At 35.6% G+C, this 20815-nt stretch overlaps 1 long non-coding RNA gene across 1 annotated transcript; it reads left to right on the top strand.

Annotated features, from left to right (window-relative positions):
- The first annotated feature begins 3498 nt into the window (after positions 1-3498).
- On the top strand, positions 3499-7008 carry LOC125492606 (uncharacterized). Its single transcript, XR_007269253.2, has 3 exons — positions 3499-5217; positions 6006-6073; positions 6859-7008. It is a non-coding gene; the product is annotated as an uncharacterized LOC125492606 (long non-coding RNA).
- The last annotated feature ends 13807 nt before the right edge of the window (positions 7009-20815 follow it).

The raw sequence follows: 20815 nt of genomic DNA on the forward strand, positions 1-20815 counted from the left end.
TGCAATAGTTTAGAATTATGGTTTGTTATAGGAGTGTATTAATTAATTACATTTCCTTTTAGTTGTAATAGTTAATAATTAATTTATGTATTAGTAGTAGTACCTTTCGCCTTGCTGTTATTAAATGTTTAATAACTGCGGCATAACAGCTCTTGAATTGTCCATGCTTTGTACTATAATATGTTTTCTAAATAAAGTGGAAATTCAGGGTTGTTACTGTTGGTATCAGAGCCAACGGTTCAAGATTGTGGCTAGAGTCTATAGTTAGTTGAGCTTAAAGTGGTCTATAGGATTAACCACCAATTTCGTGCAAAGGTGTAGGGCTTTAGGTTAGCCTTAGAGGTTAACCTTGAGTTGTCTAGGACCGAGACCTAGAGTTGTGACCATCGATTCATAACCTATCGGGATCTTCAAATTCCTTTGATTATTTTGAAACTATGTTTTAGGAGAAAGTACCTCTCCTTACGTGGATTGTTCATCACCATTAAGACCATCAGCGGCCGGAGTGCGTGTTAATGATGAAGAAAACTGTACGAAAATTTTAATCATTGTTTTAATTGGAAGTTGGATCCATCCCTACCTCGAGGTAGATTTTTGTGACTTAGTAGGTTGTTCTTAGAGTTGTAACATTGACATTGTGACCTTAAATAAGACTAAATAAATAAAAGTATTAAAATTTGAAAAGCAGAGGTAAGTTTGAGATTTGGGAAGTAAGGGATTGCATGTAGTTGTTGTGTATGGTAGTTGTTGTTGACCCCTCTTATGTGGATGTTTGACTTGATAAAGTTAATGAGTTTGGTTGAGTTCCATGTTTGACTCAAGTTAAGTTGTGCTTGCTTCCATGTTTGGAATGATTGGCTAGTAAAGTATATTCTTGTTTGGGTTGTGCTTTTAAGTTGGTGCATAGCCGAAAGTTTGTAATAAACTCATGTTTGAGTCGCATAATGCAAAATTTAGTTCCATTTGTGTACAGGAACTCTGAGGTGTCATTCCGTCTTGATGTTAATTTCTATTGTCACCTATTTCATTTAAGTATCTAGCTCGCCGGTTTTTATGTTTGCATTAGGACGAACTGCTATAGTAGATAGGGATGAGCCTTATTCCATTCAAAGTGACACTCCTTTTTATTTTTTTTTTGCTCTTATGTGTCTTGTGGTGTTAGACCCACCCACCTCCCGTACTTTGTCCATCTTTTAGCCTGAGAATGTTTTAAGATTAACTACTTGATTCTCGGATTGCAAACTGATTGAGTTGGTGATGGCATGCACGAATTGTAGTTGGTGTGAATTGTTAATTGAAAACCTTATAGGAAAGGGTTTGATTATGTCTTGGATATGCTAGTCTTGTTGACTAAGTGCTATGAATTGACTTGTTAGTGTATGATTGTGTGTTGAGGCTATAACAAGAGTTGAAACTCGAGTTATTAGCTCTCTTGGTCATGCCTATAGACCTTATTTACGTGAGTTTAAAGTAGTCTAGCGAGTCATGAGATGACTATCACTGTAAGTTGTCGTGTTTTGTTGACTTTCATGGAGTATTCGTGGTGAAGTGGATAGCTAAAGTAAAATAGAATTAATCCAAGTGGGTCGATTTCTCGTAGCATACCCGTGACTAGTCAAAGTCAACTCATAATATGTTAAGGGTCAACCGTAAAGTATTACTGTTTATTTGCCGGTGTCAATGAGTCGGTTTGAAATCATTATAGAACAACTAGTAACTATCATGTACCTAGTAAGGCTATGGAGTGGTGACATAAAGTCATGTCGATGGTGGAATGCGTAGTTCCCTGTTATGTGATTTGTTTAGTAGTGATCAAGGTCTAATAACACTAAAATGGTTAGCGAGCCTAATGTAGAATTGTTTAACGAAGAAAGTCTCTTCTCATGAGTTTAATGTTAGGAGTATAAGTTGAAGTAATCTAAGTCTTTGGTTTAAAGTCATTGCAAACTTCTTGATTGGTAGTCACTAACCTTAAATGACAAGCTACAAGCTCCGCAATTCCTTGCACTTGTCTAATGAAATGACTGTAGTTATGGAGTTATAGTTGTACCATGTTAGTTGGTTGAGAATCTCGAGATAGCTTGGTTATAATTTATAAAAAGCTCTCCTTTGTGTCCCTGGGGCGTTAGACGCCCACTTAAAGTTGAACAAATCGTCGTTAATGACCTAGAGGCTATTAGGAATGGTTAAATGTGCTCAAACTCAATTTACTTAAGTCTTGTCCGAAGAATGAGACTAAGTTATTATAGTGGTTAAAGTGTGTAATCGATTAATTTGATTTAAGTTTTATGTGAGTAAGGGTTAAGTGTATCATGTGGCAAGTCTATGACTAGTTGTTTGAGTCGAAATTAATGAATTTAATAGAAACTACAGAAGTATACTGGACCATATCTATTTCATGAACCTTGAAAAGTGAGTTTAAGTTAACTCTTGATTGCTATGTTTGGAGTGTTGAGTATCGGTAGGCAAGGGTAATACCACTATTATTGTTGATGGAGTCGTTAGTTTATGTGATTCACGTATCCTTGCATGACTTGAACTTTTATTTCGTGAAATTATAGTGTGTGAACGGTTTATGATGTGTTATGAATGTGTGATAGTTTTGAGACATGGTATAAAAAAAGAGTTTTGTATAAAGTAAACTTTAGTTTCATGTAAATAGATCATATCATTTTCTGTAGTATCTTGGTAAATCGATTTGGCCCTGTTTGGTCAACGAGTAAGTTATCCTACCAAAGACTATATGAGATTGTTCAATTTGTTTGTGTAGCGTGTGAAAGTGGTTTAGACACGTTTCAATTAAGGTTGTGGATTCATTCTCGAATCGATCTAGAAATGGTTTTTCTACAACGATTTGTGTGAATTTTGGAAAAGTTAAGAACACGTTTTTAAATTTTTTTTTTAAAGGGGGCAAGTCTCCCATAGATTGCGAGCCTTGAAGGTCTTTCAATAAAGCTTTCTACCGCTCTTTAATGTGTTTTGAGTGTTACCAAGTAATAGGAGACTTGGTGTCTAGTAAAGAATATTTGAAATCGTGTTATGTGCTTTAAACTTGTCTGAGTTTCGACCCAACTAAAGTGGATAGTTAGATGGCCGACCCCATGGTGGAGGTTTCAAGCCTCCATGCCCCACTGTCATGACTATGAGTCAAACCAATGCCAGAGATTTTAAACTCCTCCTTTGTTGTCAGGATTATGTTCAACCCCATTATCAAAGGTTTCAAGCCTCAATACCTCAGTATCGAATATATATGTCTTATTATCTGGATTGATTGATCCCCGTCAAGAAATTGTTTTAAAGCGATAGAGCTTAGCATGTTGTTACTTCGGGTCTAGAAGACTGTTGTGACAATAAGAATGATTGAGCAAAGTTTTTGCAAAACAAGAATTCTATAAAAGGTCATTTATTATTGGATTTTTATTAAAGAATCGTTTTGAAAGACAAAAATTTGGTTGTATCCATATTCACGCGTAAGGTTATTTAAGTACTCTTTGGATGTAAATGCTTAGTGTGCTTTGAGGCGATTTTCCTGGTGTCATTGATTACGTGATAGTCATAAAATACAAAACATGTGCTATGAATGTTTATGGGTTAAGACTCTACCCAATGTTGATGCGACCATCAAAGTTGATTGTGAGTGTTATAATAACTTCAAGTTGAAGTTCTAGTTGTCGACTTGTGAATTGGTTTATGTTTTTTTTTTTTTTTGGGCGAGTACGCCAAACCATGTAATGGTGAGTTCATATTGTATGAGTCTTTACTTATATTATTTTTAGAAGAGAAATAGTACTCTTGATTTAGATTATTTGTTTGCTCGCGAAAGCGTTGAGCATTGGATTTGGAAATGCTTTTACGTATTGTGATTGTAACAGGTTTAGAACACTTTTTCTCATTTCGAGTTGTCCATTTTACAAAGGAAACTCTGCCGAATTTTCCAGAAAATCCTATGTTATTATTTAAAGCACTTGTGAACAATAGTGTAGTTATGAATTGAATTTCACACTCTACGACATAGTCCAACGAGTGTGACGGTAGTGGTTCGGTTTAGCTTGACTTAGATTGTTTCCCGTCGTGTCTAAGTTTATCAGTCTATATGTGATCCTTGAAAGGATAGTTGATTGTGTATGTAATAAATCCATGTTTCTTAGTTACGACATCGTATTAGTAACTCTTCACAAGGTGATAGTTGGAGTTCTAGTTGAGACTCTAGGCCAATAGATCCGTAAGACCCGTAGGGTTGAGAAATAGATAGTAAACGTTTTGGTCGCACCACAATACTAAGGAACTACTCGTAAGACCAAGGATGTCATGTGTTTTATGTGTCCCCGTCTCTTGTTCATGTTATTGTTAGTTACGAGGGCGTAACACCCTTTTTAAGGGGGGTAGACTTCATACTAATTCTTGCATGTTATTATTGATGGTTCCTGTATTAGTAAGTGTTGTTATTTCCATTTGAGCTTATCTATGAATATGTGAAGTGCTAGTTAAGATTTTATACATCAAGTGATAGTAGTTGACTAAAGTACAAGTCAAGGAGTTGTTTTGCAAAAAGAGAATAAGTTTGGTTTTTGAGTGTTATTCTAAGTTTCGGGGCGAAACTTATTTTAAGGGGGATAGATTGTAACACCCCACAATTTTTGTACCTATTTATATGCTTATTATTTGTATATTAAATATTTTATGAAAGTAAATTAAATTATTTCTTTTATGAAAATATTAATTTTTCTCACTTTGCTTTAGTTCAAGAGTGGTCAACTAAGTTTTATATTTCTAAAAAGGGTTATCATATAAGTATACACCTCTAAGTTTAGATGGTAAAAGGAAAACAAATAGAAAAGAGAGGGAAAAAAAAGGAAAAAGGAGTTTAAAACCAAAAAAAAAGAAAAAAGAAAAAGAAAAAAAAAAGAACAAAGGCTTTACGGGATTGTAATTCCCAGCCAAAACAAACAAACAAAACAAAGGTTTCTTTCTTTTGGTTCACTTCATCTTCTACCCTATTCATTCTTCTCCTATTTCTTGATTCAATACCCTAAATTCACAAACTTTGTTAAACGTTTATCACTCTTCCTTCCTCTACCTTCAACAATACTTGATTTTGTGGGTATTTCAAAGAGTGAAAATTTGGGTTTCAAATTAGACGTTTTTGGGGGCGAAAATCGGATTTAAAAAAAGTGATTTTCGGGTCTTTTTCTTGAGTAATTTCATCTCTCTATTCAAGTAAGTTCTAATCCTAAGTTTAATTTTCAGTTTTGTTAAAGTTTCAAATTTTGGGTATATTGTTAAATTAGGGTTCATGACAAAATCGAATTGGGGGAAATTCCTACTATGTGAAATTTGTATAATTGGTTTATATTTCATGTTTAATTCGACTTAGTTAATGTATTTTCGAGTTGGGTTTGCGAAATTATTGTTTCTAAAGTATATTCTAAAATTTGTGATATGTGGGATTGTTGTTAATTGCCTAGTTCAAATTATAAGCCATTATTACAGTTGTTGAGCAGAAATTTTGGAAGGTTGTTGGTGTAATCGTGCTAATTGTTGTTGTGGTTGCAATTGTTGTTGTGTTTTGCTCGCTGCTGTTGTTTGGGCAAATTTTCTCATTGATACATTAAGTTTTAGGCCTTGGTTCCTTCATGAAAGTTGTAGAGCTCGAAAAGCTAATGAATTTAGACACAAGAATTATGTGATTCGGAGTTGTATACTAGAAGTTATGCTTGCTGCAAGTTCATGCTGTTTTGGTAGTCTTGTATGCGGGTAGTACTGTATGCGTGTAAGGGTAGGTAATGGAGGTTAATAACAGTGATAAAATATTCTATAAATTATTAGTGTGGTATTATTGCTTTAACATGTAGAAGTAGTAGTGATTGAATTATGATATTGGTTTGATAATTGCTTATTAAGTATATTGTTTATATGATGGTATAAGTAGTTTTGTCTTGGATTGAGTTAAGTCAACTCTAGGTATATAATAAATGACTTATACTATATATATTATTGTATTGTAGATCACGGGTTTGTAGAGGAACCTTTTTGACTCGTAATTGAGATTGGTTGATAGTGGTTTGCTAATAAGGTAAGATTTCATACTAAGCTTGTACAGTTTATTACAGAAAGTATTTCATATTGATTTGTGATTTATATTGAGTTTGGAATCGTTTTTACGATGCTATTTATGGAGCATTTAAATTTTTTTGACGATGTTTTTATATCAAAATAATTTATGAGATGATTTAAGATATTATTAAAAGGAGGAAGTTCCTCATGAGACAAGTTTGAGTTTGTTAAAAGGAGGAAGTTCCTCGTGAGACAAGTTTGAGATTATTAAAAGAGGAAGTTCCTCTATGTTACCAAGTTGAGATTTTGAAAGGAGGAAGTTCTCACCCTTACGAGGTTTATAGAGTTTTATTGTGGGGTTGCCGGTAAGCGGTATTCTCCGAGTTTGGAAGTATGTTGAGTTAACAGTGTCTCAACAATATATTTTAGTAGTTGGGAGTATGTTGATCAATACTCTTGCCATTTGTCTTCCTTCTTGGTACGTTATCAGGTTAGGGGTATGCATACTAGGGACTTTGGTGTTTACCTTATCTAGTGAGGCTAGCTAGCTCATTGGATTTTTATTACTTCCTACTCACAGATTTCAAAGGAGTTATATTTGAAAGTTTTACAAAATGGTTTAGAAAGAAAGTAAAGTGGATTTGAATTATTGAAGTTTGTCTATTATATTCAAGTTAGAATGTTGTACAATTGAAATGATTTTGTGGAATACTATGTATGTATTCCACCTGCACATTGGATAGTTCAAAGTTGTTATTGACTTGCTCAGCCTTTTGGCTGATAGTACATGTCTTCAATGTGCAGCGCTTGATAGTGACTAGCTTATATTGGGGTGAGAGCGTTGATTTCACCTAGATGTAGATTAATTAAAGTTAAGACTTCCGCTGCAATAGTTTAGAATTATGGTTTGTTATAGGAGTGTATTAATTAATTACATTTCCTTTTAGTTGTAATAGTTAATAATTAAAATAGTAGTAGTACCTTTCGCCTTGCTGTTTATTAAATGTTTAATAACTGCGGCATAACAGCTCTTGAATTGTCCATGCTTTGTACTATAATATGTTTTCTAAATAAAGTGAAAATTCAGGGTTGTTACAATATAAAACAATGATTGGATTTTAGTGAAATATAATAGTCAAGAGTACCCTCATTAATTTGGGTAATATGTGAATTCGGTCCAAGTATAGTTTAAAATCAGTTTAAAATAATTTCAGTTTAAATTGGTTTCAGTTCAGCTCTGTTTCAGTTTGAATCAGTTTGGTTAATTCAGTTACATATTCAATTAAGTTCGGTTGGTTGATCAACTTTCAAGTTTTACACAGTTATTTTTAGTTCCAGTTTGTTTCAATTCAGTTAAAGTTCAGTTTTGGTATTTTATTTACAATTTATTTCAGTTTCAGTTTATCTTTTTTAGTTGATTTCAGTTATAGTTACTTTGAGTTCAGTTTAATTTAGTTCAAATTTCATTTGTTTCAGTTCAACCAACAGTTCATTAACCAAATTAACAACTCAACAATTGGCTAGTTATAATATCTATTTAATCTTTCATCGAATGTGTGTGGTCAAATATGACTTGTACAATTGTTAGGGGTCAGATTCCAATGCAAGTAATAATTCAATTAGAAGGGTTTTGCCTCTCACTAATACCAAAAAGACTTATGTGGACTTGCTCCACACTAATATTCGTGTAGATCTAAGGCCTTGTGTAACCCTTCAAATCATGACACCTTTTTTCAGTATAGTAACCATTTCTTACCTATAGTTATACATCTTTGTACATGCTATATTTTAACCAAGTCACCTTTTCTACTAATTTACCCTTTTAAATTTATCTTTCTAAAATAGTAACATTTTTTTCTCATATAGTCGTTTTGTACAAGTTGTATTACTCCTGTTTTATATCTACTATTTTCTAACTTAATGGCCCCCTCTTTTTTTCTCCATATAATCGCTTTTAAAAAATTATAGGTACTCTTTTTTTACATTTACTGTTTTATAACATAGTGAGCACTTTTTCCATATAGTAATCAACTCTAGTCATAGAATATTAATAGGCATTCCTAACCAAGGAACGATGCCATGTGGCGCCTTCGCTTAGAGTATTTTATGCTATGTAATCCACATACACTAAAAAAATTAAAAATGCATTATGTAAGATTTGATCCAAAGATCACAAGCATATATACTAATGTCTTAACCACTAAATCAAGTGCTACTTCATGTTATTATTTTCAAATAAAATATTAATAATTGAAAGATAATTCATGTGATATAGCTCGAGCCTAAAAACTAGTTATAATTACATATGCGCTATGCCAGCATAATTCCACACCAAATGTAGTGGAGCAGATCCATTTATGTTTTGTTTTGCACTAATACATTACGGTGATGACACTAGAAAATACAACATTCTGAAAACGATATGTTCTACGTTGAAATTACTTAATTTCCCTGGATGAAAATATGAGATAGTGTTTGTTCATGAGCAATGGGTTGGTTGGTCTTGGTTGGTGTTTGAGTTTTTTTTCTTTCTCTCTCCTTTTTACACCTCACATCCCATTAAAACTCCCACCAACTCATCTTTTTTTCACACAATGGTTTGGTTAGTCTTACTTGGTTTTTCTATTTCTCTCTCATACTTTTACCAAACCCCACCATATATTGATCTCTCTATTATTCAATGTTTATTTTTATATGAAATAGATGATTTAAATTAATAAAAGCTAATTAGAGTACATTAAATTAGATCATGTTAAATTAATTACGATTAATTAAATTACGTTACAAGCTAATTAGAGCGGGTTTGCGAATGATTGCAAATCTAGCTTGCAATATCCCGAATGCACGCTTTACATCTTTTCTAACAGCTTCTTGATGTTGTGTGAATAATCTATGTTTGGGGGTTTGGGGGAGCTTTATTGCGGGGTTGAATGTTGACCATATCGGGTTGATGCCATCAGTAACAAAGTAACCCATGTTATAAGTTGTCCCGTTCACTGAGAAGCTGACCTTTAGAGCTCTTCCTTGTAGGACATCATCAAAGACGGGAGACCTCTGCAATACATTTATATCATTGCATGAACCCGGGATGCCGAAAAAAGCATGCCATATCCATAAGTCGGTTGAAACAAACGCTTCTCACATTTTTGTTGTTGTTTTGCTTCTTCATTGATACATTCCTTTCCAGCCCCGAGGAAAATTCTTCCAGTTCCAATGCATCCAATCGAGGCTTCCCATCATGCTTGGGAAGCCACGGCACTCGCCTTCATGTAGGAGACGCTCAATGTCATTTGCATTTGCCTTCCTCAAGTATTCAGGTCCAAATCTAGCAACAACCCCTTCGACAAAATGAAGAAGGCATTCTCTAGCGGCACTTGAAGCAATTTTCAGATATTCGTCAGCAGCATCAGACGATGAACCATATGCCAACATCGTGATAGCTGTTGTGCATTTTTATAGTGCAGATGCACCCATCCTTCAGTAGCATCTGGTTTTTGCGTTAAGAACTCATCATCTTCAGTTGTTACACCTTCGACAATACGAAGGAAAACATGCTTATGCATACGAAACCTTCAACGAAAAATATTCTCGGGGTACAAAGGTTCGTTAATGAAATAGTCATGAAGCAACCTTTCATGACCTTCCTCACGTTCCCTATGCACATATTTTCTAGTGCGGGGTACAATTTCTTCCTCGTTTTGTTGCTCAGCATCAATAGACAGACTCCATTCCATGTAATCTTGAACCATCTAATTAAACAATTCAGAACCGAAACTAGAAGAACTTGAATTATAGTTCATTTTGGAGATATGTTGATTGAAGTGGTGTCTTCTAGAAAATAAGAGATTGAGAAGAAAAGTGGATGGAGTTGTGATTTATGGTTGAAGTTATGTTCTATTATATAGGAAAACTCCATCTTATGTACATAACAATAATTCACTCACATACTAGACATATTAATGCATGTGTAGGAGAAGGCAATTCAATGCAATTTAGGAGTAGACAATTCACTACAATATAGGAGTAGACAATTCAATGCAGCACTATGTGTCATACTATTCAATCTCAGGTGAGTAGACAATTCAATACAATACTATCTGTGATATTATTCAATATCAGGTGATTAGACAATTCAATACAATAATAATAATAACAATAATAATAATGATAATAATAAATAGAATAAGAATAATAATAAGTAGAATAATAATGAAAACGATGATGATATGATAACAATAATTATACCGATAGTGATAATGATACATTCATAATCAAAAGTTACGACACACACTCATTCATAATTAAAGTACGATACAACTAAATTGCAAACTAAAACCAATTAAAAACATGAACACTAACTAAAAATATTTATCCTTAAATTGTAGTTTATGTTTTTCATACATTTTCAATCTCTCTCATCCGGATCAAGGGAAGACTTAGCCATTAATATATTCCAAATTTTGAAATTTCTATCTTCCTCTTTTGTTGATTCTCTCAAGGCATCACGCTTCTTTTGATACTCAAGCAAGTCTTGTCCCAAACTAAACCTCCTCGTAAATTATGAAGAGGATGGAGATGGAGATGTAGAACTGGATATTGGGGCTTTTCTCCTACTCTTAACTTTCTTGACGTCGTCAGGACGTTTTGAGCTCACACATTCATCTGGACCAGACCGTTTTGAGCTTTCGCCGCTCATTTGGGTGCCATGGGCCCATTTGTCGTAGTGTTTTAAAACATTTCATGCATGCTCCAATGTAAATCGTGGACCATGGACTTTTATCAACATCTCACGGGCTTCAGTCAAGACGTCTTCGTCATTGCAGCGGGACCCCTTCTTCCTTTTCTCCTCGGTATATATCCCGACCCATGCATTCACATCTCCGTTGATTTTTCCAACGACTAGTAGGAGCTTTGAATGTCCTTGGGCGTAAAGTTGGATTGAGTCATCGTGACTCTTCCACACTCTCAAATACTGAACCTCAAAAACTCACTATTTTGGTCGATTCCCTTCAACACATCTCCTCCGCACTCTAGATACGCCTAAATGAGTGCATGATCTTCATCTGCATTCCATTGAAACTTTAGTGTTGTGGCTTTTTTTTGATGAAGGAGTGTTTTGAATTTCTTGTGCTTGGATTTCAACTACATCATCATTTTCGTGAGGTTGTTCATGTTGTTGTGAAATATATGTTGGGATATAGGAAAAAGATGGTTGAGCTTGTTGTTGGGATAGATGATTAGAACTTTGTGGAGATTGTTGCGTAGCTTGTTGAGAATTTTTGTAATTCGATTGGCTTAGAAAAAACATAAACATTCTTTGAAATTCCGGATTTTGTAGCACATTTGGATCGATTTCGAAATTATTTTGGGAATTTTGTTGGTGGTTTGGATTAGTTTGGGAGTAATTAGGATTATTTATCCATAACATTGGCTTAGTATAAGTAATATTAGGTAGGAGAAATTAATTAGAAAAAAATAGGTTGGGAAGAAGTTTGGTAAAAATATATCAAATTTGGACTCAATTTATAGATAAAAAAAATTTATAGATGTTAGTGTAATTTTTTCTTTAAAATAATAAGCTGATTTTTTTATTAACGTTACAAAAATTAGAACGTTATAAAAATAACCGTTGCACATTAATTGAAGAGTTTTGAAAAAAAATACAAGTGGCGCTATACCACTTGCTGGTCAGTGGGCCTCTGACACACATCAGGCCACTAATAGCAAGTTGTTGCAGTGTTCGGTGGAGTGCAGCGTTCCATTAAGTTGTTGTCCGTCTTCTTCGTCGAACGTTGCGTTTCACAATGGGATAAATTGATCTTTTCGCCAATTTCTTGCCACGTGTATGAGATTCATTGGTCTCGTGCATTCTATCCTAGGTGCATATGGTTTGAAAATCAAGACCAACCAACCCAAGGGACCAACTGCCCCAATAGCAAAACTAAGTAAATCTAGTTTTACTATTTGTTAGACAAATCTAAACCATCCCATTGTACATGCTCTTAGTGTTTACTTTGCTTTTTATTACATGAGCAAGAAGGTCGTTTTCGGAGCTTGTGATCACCTAAATTGAACTAATACCATTAGCCTTTTGAAACGATCTTGCATATTTGCATAGTCCGGTCCATGACAATCTTACCTCTTGTGTCTTGTCTCATACCCTAACTTTAATAATGATCAATTCATTCCAAAGGATTCGTTGACTTCACATTCGTTCACGGAATTCGTACTTTTTCACTGAATTATCTGCGTTTTAGTGGAAGTTTTAATCGACGCATGACAACAAATGTATGCTTTGATTTTTTTTTTTAAAAATGCCCAAAATAAAAGTTGTCTAACAATGTAACTATGTAAGATCGATCTTTTCGCCAGATATTTGTAGGTTTATTTGCTTTTTTTTTTCTAGGGATAATTTGTTAGAATATACTTTTCATATATTATTCTTTGCAATAAATAAAATTTTACCGTTTTTTAACCAATTATCTCTGGAGTTTAAGAAAATTCACAAGGTACCCCCAACTTTTCAAAATTCACAAGGTACCCCTAAATTTCATAATAATACACTCAAATGTCCTTAATGACTAACGACATTTAACTCCGTTAATCGTCGTTAGTCATTACACTAGTGGAAAAAACCCCAACTGATGCGGTTTTCGTCTGCATCAGATGGGTTCGTAGCAGTTCCCATTAATTTACAGATCCGGTCATAAACTAGATCAGTAAATGATTTATTGATATGGTTTTCTTTAAGAACCGCATCAGCTTGTTAGAGTATATGTCATAAAAAAGTTGCAGACCTGCAGGGTGCAGGTCCGCACTACTTTTCTTCCTTCACTGATACAAATATATGTCAACGAAATTTGGATTGTATACTAAAAAGTATTAGATACAAATTGTATACAACTAGAAACAAAATACCTTCGCATTAATTTAACCAAAATATTCAGTGAAATACATTCACAATAAAAGAATCCCTAAATTATATACGAACAAATCTAAAATACAGAAAATTAATAAAATAACTAATCACGAGTGAAAACAAACTAAAATACTAAAATTTATTAAAACGAACAAATCGAACAGAAAATTAATAAAACGAGCAAAAAATTGAAAAAACCAAAAAAAATTACAACGAGATCTAAAATTACAACTAAAATCAAAAAACAGAAAATTCATATTTGGGACCATGAGCGATCGATGAATATTGAGAGAGGAGACGAAATCGAATTTCTTCGTTTTGCTTCTTCGTTTTCGTTCTTCACTTCTTCATTCGTGAGAGATGAGTAGAGAGGAGAGAGAGAGAGGTGGATTGAGTTGGTGGCGTTTGTGAGAGGAGAGGAGATATGAGTTTAGGGTTTCAGCTGCGTGTGTGAGGGAGGAGTAGAAAGAGGAGAGAGAGGAAAGGAAGAGAGATGAAACACCGGGATTAGTTGAGGGTGAGAGGGATATCCATTCGATGTCGGATTCGCCGATTTTTTAGATTACCTTGTCGCTTGGTTCGCGCGACGTCGTCATCGCCTTCTTTAGCGAATTAGGGTTCATGTGAAGGAAGGGGTAGGGTTTGGGAGCAGAGGATGATGGGGTGATTGAGGAGAAGACCTGAAGAGGAATGGGGTGGGGTTATGAGAGAAGGAAATTTGTTAGGTGGGATGGGGTTATAAGGGAAGGTAATGGGCCACGAGAACTGGGCCAGGTTTCGGTTTTTTTAGGGAAAAAATAATAAAATCTGATGCGGTCCTAGAAAACGCATCAGATATTAAGAAAAGTACATCAGTTTTTTAATCTGATGCGGTCCATAAGAGGACCGCAACAGATTTTCCTCACAGCCTTCCTTCCCATTGTTTTAATTGATTTTCTGATGCGGTCTTGTAAAAATCGCATATGTTACTAAGTGACAGATAAGGTTCTTTCCACTAGTGTTACTAGGTAATTTAGGAGATTTCAATCCTAATTAACCACTAACCCTAACCCTAACCTCTTACCAAAACCGTAAATCCTAAACCTAACCCTAAGCACCCCTGCCCCACCCTCCCACCACCCCTGCACCCCCCGTCGAATTCTGACTGCATAGCTGACGCGCGGCCACCATGCGCACACTGCTTCCGCTGCCACTGGAATGTCATGTCTAGTGTTAAGCGCACTCAAAACTTTGCTGCTACGGCTGCCACACAGCGTTTATCGCAGGTTATGTCTTCTCAAACCACCGACGACGATGACAATGAAGATGAGGGTGCGGGGAGGGGTGTAGAATTCGACGGGGGTGGGGGATAGGGGGAATTCGGCGGGGGTGGGGAGAGGGGAGGAATTCAACTTGGGTGGGGATGGGGGAGGGGGGCCGCTGGGGTGGTGGATGGTTAGGGTTAGGTTTTGGGTTAGGATTAGGTTTTGGGTTAGGTGTTAGTATTAAAGCTTAAAAAAGAAAATTAGGGTTAATCACTAATGACGGTTAACTTCGTTAGTCATGAAGGGCATTTGGGGGTATTACTATGAAACTAGTTAACTTAGGGTTAATCACTAACGACGATTAACTTATGGGTACCTCGTGAATTTTGAAAAGTTGGGGGTACCTCGTGAATTTTCTGAAAACTGGGAGATACTTGGTTAAAAAAAATCGAATATTCTATACTAACAACTTTACCTTATAATTTCTTTTGGAAAAAATTACCTGTTGCAGAATTATATTTTAGCAAAAGATGGATTACTTGTTGGTTAGAAAATTACTTAATACCCATTAACAATAGGTGGGTAGCTATTCAAAATAGAAAAATCTGATATAATACTCACTTTTATATGTGAAAAAGTTGAGTGTAGTCTTGATGGTTAAGGTTTTTAGCATCAAGATGAGCAGTTAGGTAGATTAGGAGATGATATTAGATATTCCTTTTCTAGTTCCAATCATCTTCAACACATTATAATCTATCAAGCAATTTATCAAGAAGAATTGGCTCAATATGTAAATGAAAAATACAAAAATCAAGCATTCTGAACATTTTTCGTTTAGAATAACTTTTGGTAGTATATTTATGTTGCTTCTTTTCTAAATACATGTGCTATTTAAAATTTTGCACTATTCAAATATTAACTTAAACAAATGAACATTAGTAGCAACTCTTTTATTTTTTAATTTTTTACATCGAAAAATTTTGCATTAATTAAAAAAAAAATTACAAAACCAAGGGGATAGCCATACACTTAAAAGCACCTCGCCATTCTATGACCAAGTATTTTACAAAAGTTGCCAAAATAGCTTGAAGCTCTTTGAGGGTGTACGTCCCTGTGCCATTGTTAACAGAGTGTATTCTTACTGAAGTGTCCTAAACTCAGGGGCGGATCCAGCATGGGTTCAGTGGGTTCAAGTGAACCCACGTGGATCTGTGGGAAAAACAGAATTATACTGGAAATAGAAAAATGGTTATATGATTAGGCGCTGAATAATATAAACTATATGTAGTATGGTTTAGTGGTGATGATGTCCGCGTGAAACCGTGAAGAATATGGCTTGGGTATGCTTGATTGATCGCGGGATCAAATCCCAGCAAGAGCATGTTCTTTTTCCCCTTTCTTTTTCTCTCTTTGTTTTTTTTATTACTTTCTTGGTTCTATTTTCTCAATATCTTCTAATCCTCTAGCTTTCCCAGCGAGACTACTAACTTGAAAGCAATTATGACCCGACAGCGGTGGTAATCGACACTGGTCGAAAAGCTCCCCAAGGTTAACACAACAATCTAAAATGTCACCACTAACATAGTAGGTTATGGTGTGTCTAAACAGATGCGTGAGGTACTGATTTTATAGGAGGAAATCATACCAAAAATGAAAGTGAGTAACATAAGAGAGGATATCAAGGGATTGCCATAAATATTGTACGTTCAAAACGTTGTAGTCCGCAAAACCGTTACACACACACTCAGGTCCGGGTCCAAAAAGATAAACTCTGGCTCTATTCCCAGAACCCAGATCCCAGGCCCTAGCCCTGGCCCAGTCCGGGAGTGCGGCACGCGCGTGTGAGTGGAAGCAAGTCCAAATCCAAGCATGATAACTAACCATAAAAGAATCTCAAGTAACCAACTCAATAAGTATAAGAAGGAAGGGAATATATAAACAATGGAGTATTCCCTCCCACAAGCGATGTAGGACTTTTGGCAAACCATTGGAGGCTTTTCAAGCCTTGATTACAACAATCTCCCATAAAGGCTCTAGAAAGTAAAATTATTCCTGGGTAAGGAAAGAAAAGTACTTAAGCATCAATATCTTTCGATTTTAATTGATACATAGTGAAATGAGGCAAAAACGTAATTCTTGAACTCACTAGAGTTTGTTGAGACCCCCACAACACATACATATACCTTAAGATCGTGCAGTCTTCGTGATACATTACAAGCGCTTTATAGCCGTGCACACACCTTTGCTCTCATAAGTGCTTTAGAAAGAAAGCCCTGTCTAGTTGAAATTGATCTCGTCACCACCAAGGGTAAACACATAACCACGAGTTGAACTGATCTCATCATTACCTAAAACCCAATTTGCATCACAAAATCCTTCAAGTACAGCTGGAAATTTAGAAACAGCAAACACTAGTGGAAAAAACCTTATCTGTCACTTAGTAACAGATTTTGTTTTTACAAATCCGCATTCAAAAATCAATAAAAAAAAATGGGAGGGAAAGCTGGGCGGAAAATCTGATCCGGTCCTTTAGTGAACCGGATCAAATTAGAAAATGTTGCAGTTTTTAAAAATATGATCAGGTTCACAAGACCGGATCAAATTTTCGGTATTTGTTCTATAACAATAACAGGCCTCTTTTTATAGACCCAAAGCATAGATGAAGGCCCAACGCGTCTGTTTTTACACTCCCTATACCTGATATCTCTCATCGCTCAAAGCTATTAAACCCTAATCTCCCTCCCATCTCTCTCTCCTCTCCACTCCTCCCTTACACCACGCTGTAGATCCCTAAGCCCAAATTCTCACTCATCTCTCTAGGCTCCCTCCTTTTTCCTCTCCCCTCTCACCTCTCACCTTTCACCTCTCATAAGTGCCACCACCTCATTCTCACCTCTCTCTCTCCTCTCTACTCCTCCCTCACAAAACGAAGAACGAAAATGAAGATCGAAAATGAAGATTGAAAATAAAGAACGAAATGAAGAGCGAAAAGAAGAACGAAGAATCGAAGATATGTACACAAGAAACTGGTTTGTTTGACTTTTTATGGGATTTGGTTTTTTGATCTGGTTATAGTTGTTGGTTTCTTTTTTCGTTAATTTTTTTACCAGAGTTTTTTTGTTTTATTTTGGATTAAGTTTTTAGATCTAATTTTGGGTGTAGGTTTTTTTTTTGTTTTTTTTTTTTGCCTTCCATTTTCGTTTGATTTTTTGTTCGAATTCTTAATTTTCGTTTCGTTTATTTGGGCTTCCATTTTCATTTCCTTTTTTTTTGGCTTCCATTTTCGTTTGATTTTTTGCTCTAATTAGGGTTTATGATTGTAAAATGATGGTAGTAATAATTCTTAAGTTCTACGATTTTAGCTTATGTAATTATTTTTTATTCATGATAAATATATTCGGTTTTTTTCACTTCTTTGTGGTGATTGCAATTCCTTATATTTATTGATTTTTCTTTGCTGGGTTAAGTTGTTGTCTATAATTTCGACAATCTTCTGCGGTTTTTAGGTACAACCGAATAAGTTAATGTGTGTGATTAACTGATAAAATTGGATTACTAAATAATTTACTGATCCGGTAATAAATATTTTGGATCTACTGCGAGCCCACCCGATGCAGACCAAAACTGAATCAGTAAGCCCGATTGTAACCACATCAAATGGACTTTTTTCCACTATTGGAACAATAATCTACATTTTCGTTTAGGTATCTGAGGAGATGATAAAGAGCATTCCAACGTTCATTACTAAGGTTATGAGTATATCGACACAGTCTATTCACTGCATAAGTTATGTCAGGTCGAGTACAGTTCATGAGGTACATCAAACTACCTATGACTTTCGCATATTCACTTTGAGATACACTTTCACCTAAGTCGTTCTTGGTCAAATGAATACTAGGGTCATAGGCGTACTCATTAGAATAACATTAAAGGAGTGGAACTTTTTAAGCACCTTTTCCACATAATGGGACTGACTAAGGGAAATGTGACCGGAGATTTCTCAAGTCTTACTCCTAAAATTACATCAACGTCGTAGGAGAAGCAGCCACTATGGTTGTAGCAGACCAGGTGGCAACCTTTTAAGCCAACCCCACTTCCTCCAATGTGAGCATGGATCGTGCCTGGTAAAAGGGAGGGAGGGGCAAGCTTTGATGAATTAACGTCTCGACATTCTTGTAAGCCACCGAGAGACCGGAAACAAGCTGCAAAACAAGCCGACTATCAGACACCGACGCTCCGACATTCTTCAACTGGTCAGAGAGGCTTTTGAGTCTTTGACAATACGTTGAAACATTAGAGAAATCATCCATATAAGTGGTGGAGAATTCTCGTTCGAGCGTGACAGCTCGAGAATTCTAATTATCTTGAAAGATATCTCGAAGGCGATCCCATGCCACAATGGCAGTAGAATCCAATTCAATAATAGTGGTTAACATGTCATTCGAAATTGCCGAATATATCCATTGAAGAACGGTTGCATCAAGAGTCGAACAAATTTGTTTGGAAAAATTCCTCATGTACCCCTGAGGTTTTGCGTAATTTCCAAATTTACCCCTCACATTTGGGGAATTTCTCAGATATCCCCGAGGTTTGTGTTTGGGTCTAAAATACCCTTACTAATGACAACAGGTTAAGACCATTAATTTTTTGCCTCTCCCATCTCCATCTTCATCTTCTTCATCTCTCCTCCCATCTTCTTCACCACTCATCTCCTCTTCTTCTATGACTTTGTGCCAAAAACGCCATCGGAAAACCACCACACCACCTAAGCACCCTTGTCGGTGCACCGCCATAACAACAGAACCCCCGAAGCACCGTCGGTACCCTGCTACAGCTCGTGCACTGCTTGAAGTTTTCTTCTTTCTCTTTCGCCGTGCTTGCCCGAGTTGCTGCCAAGCTCGAACTAGAGCTCCACTAGCTCGCGTCGCCCGTCGTCAGCCGCCCCAGCCCGCCCGAATAATCCCCGCAGTTCTCTCTGCCTTTTGCCGCCTATCTGCACCATCTTTTGTCACCTGGATTTATCGAGTTTGCACCGCCATTGGGGCTTTGAACTGATTTTTGTGCAAAAATTATGGACATGATTTTTGAATTAATTTAACAAACCCAATCTAATTTTATTTTGTTAATTTAGCAAACTACTCGAAAATTCAAGAAAAATAATAATGGAGGATGGTGGAGGAGAGAGAAAAAATTATGAGGTTTAGAATGTCACAAATGGAGGATGGTCGGAGGAGAGAGAAATCTTGGAGGTTCATTAATGGAGGATGGTGGAAGGATAGAGAGAGAAGGGAAAACCTAACGGCATTAGGGTTCCGTCCATAGTAAGGGTATTTTAGACCCAAACACGAACCTCAGGGTATCTCAAAAATTCCCCAAATGTGAGGGGTAATTTGGAAATTACTTCAAACCTCAGGGGTACCTGAGGAATTTGTTCCTTTACTATCCTCAGCTTTGATGATGTGATAGATAACTCGGTGAGACCGAGCATGAATTAAAAAGAGTTCCTCCTACGTTTCATATTGAACGTTTTCTATCTCAAGAACAACATAGATGAAGTTTTTGATATTGGAAATAGCTAGTGCAGAGTGAAAAGAGAAGGCTTTGGATTCAGTCATGGCCGAATACGCAACGAAGAAGATGAGATAGGAAGGACGGAAGAGCTAGGGGCAGCGGAAGAGAAGAAAAAGATATCCTAAACTTGATAGTTTGATACCATAAAAGAATATTTTCCGTAACCTTTTCTCATTCACATCACCAAACATAATATACAACTCATTATCCTATAGTCAACGCTATGAAAAAGGAAATAAATCATACTGCAAATATATTAACAATTATACACTATACAATAATATATCTCTATTATATAAGCCAAGGGAGGAGGTGTGGTGTCCTCTTTTGAAGTGACTAAAATACCCTTAATGATCTAATTAATAGGATGAAAAAAATTACAAAAGCAAATCATTTAAAAATTCTCATTCCAACTTGCCATTTAAAACAAGTTTAAAATGGTATATGCATCAAATACTCAATCAAAAATTAAATGGACAAAATATTTATACCTTATAAAAAAAAGATGGCATACATAACGTGCACATGAAAAGTCTAAACATTCACTACCTTTGATACTCTTTAATTCAGTTAAACCAACTCATTATTTTTATTCTTTCTGTTCAATATTCATTCACAAAAAATTAATGTTAACAATAACTCGCAATCTTTTTATTTTTTTACATTAGCGAATTAATATATCTAAATTCATCTAACTGTTGAATTTTTCACATTTAAGTTTAATCATAAATAAAGTACGAATGGAGTATCTAATAGAATAACAAATTTTGAAATTAACGCACGCATCGCGTGCATATGAAGGCTAGTTTCCATATATTCTAACAGTTACAACAAAAACCTTTCTTTATTTAATTAAACTTCTTAATCCCTCTCCCCTCTCGGAAATTGGTGAAGGATTACATTATCAAGTGGCGTAATCATCCTACTGAAAAAATCATCTTGCCGAGAGTGTATTACATTGCTACCAAGGAACATATAAGATATAACCTGTACACTCCAAAACATACCCCAACTGGCACACCACACA

The sequence above is a fragment of the Beta vulgaris genome, chromosome 8 (genome assembly GCF_026745355.1).
Source record: "Beta vulgaris subsp. vulgaris cultivar EL10 chromosome 8, EL10.2, whole genome shotgun sequence".
In the NCBI taxonomy this organism is placed as follows: domain Eukaryota; kingdom Viridiplantae; phylum Streptophyta; class Magnoliopsida; order Caryophyllales; family Amaranthaceae; genus Beta; species Beta vulgaris.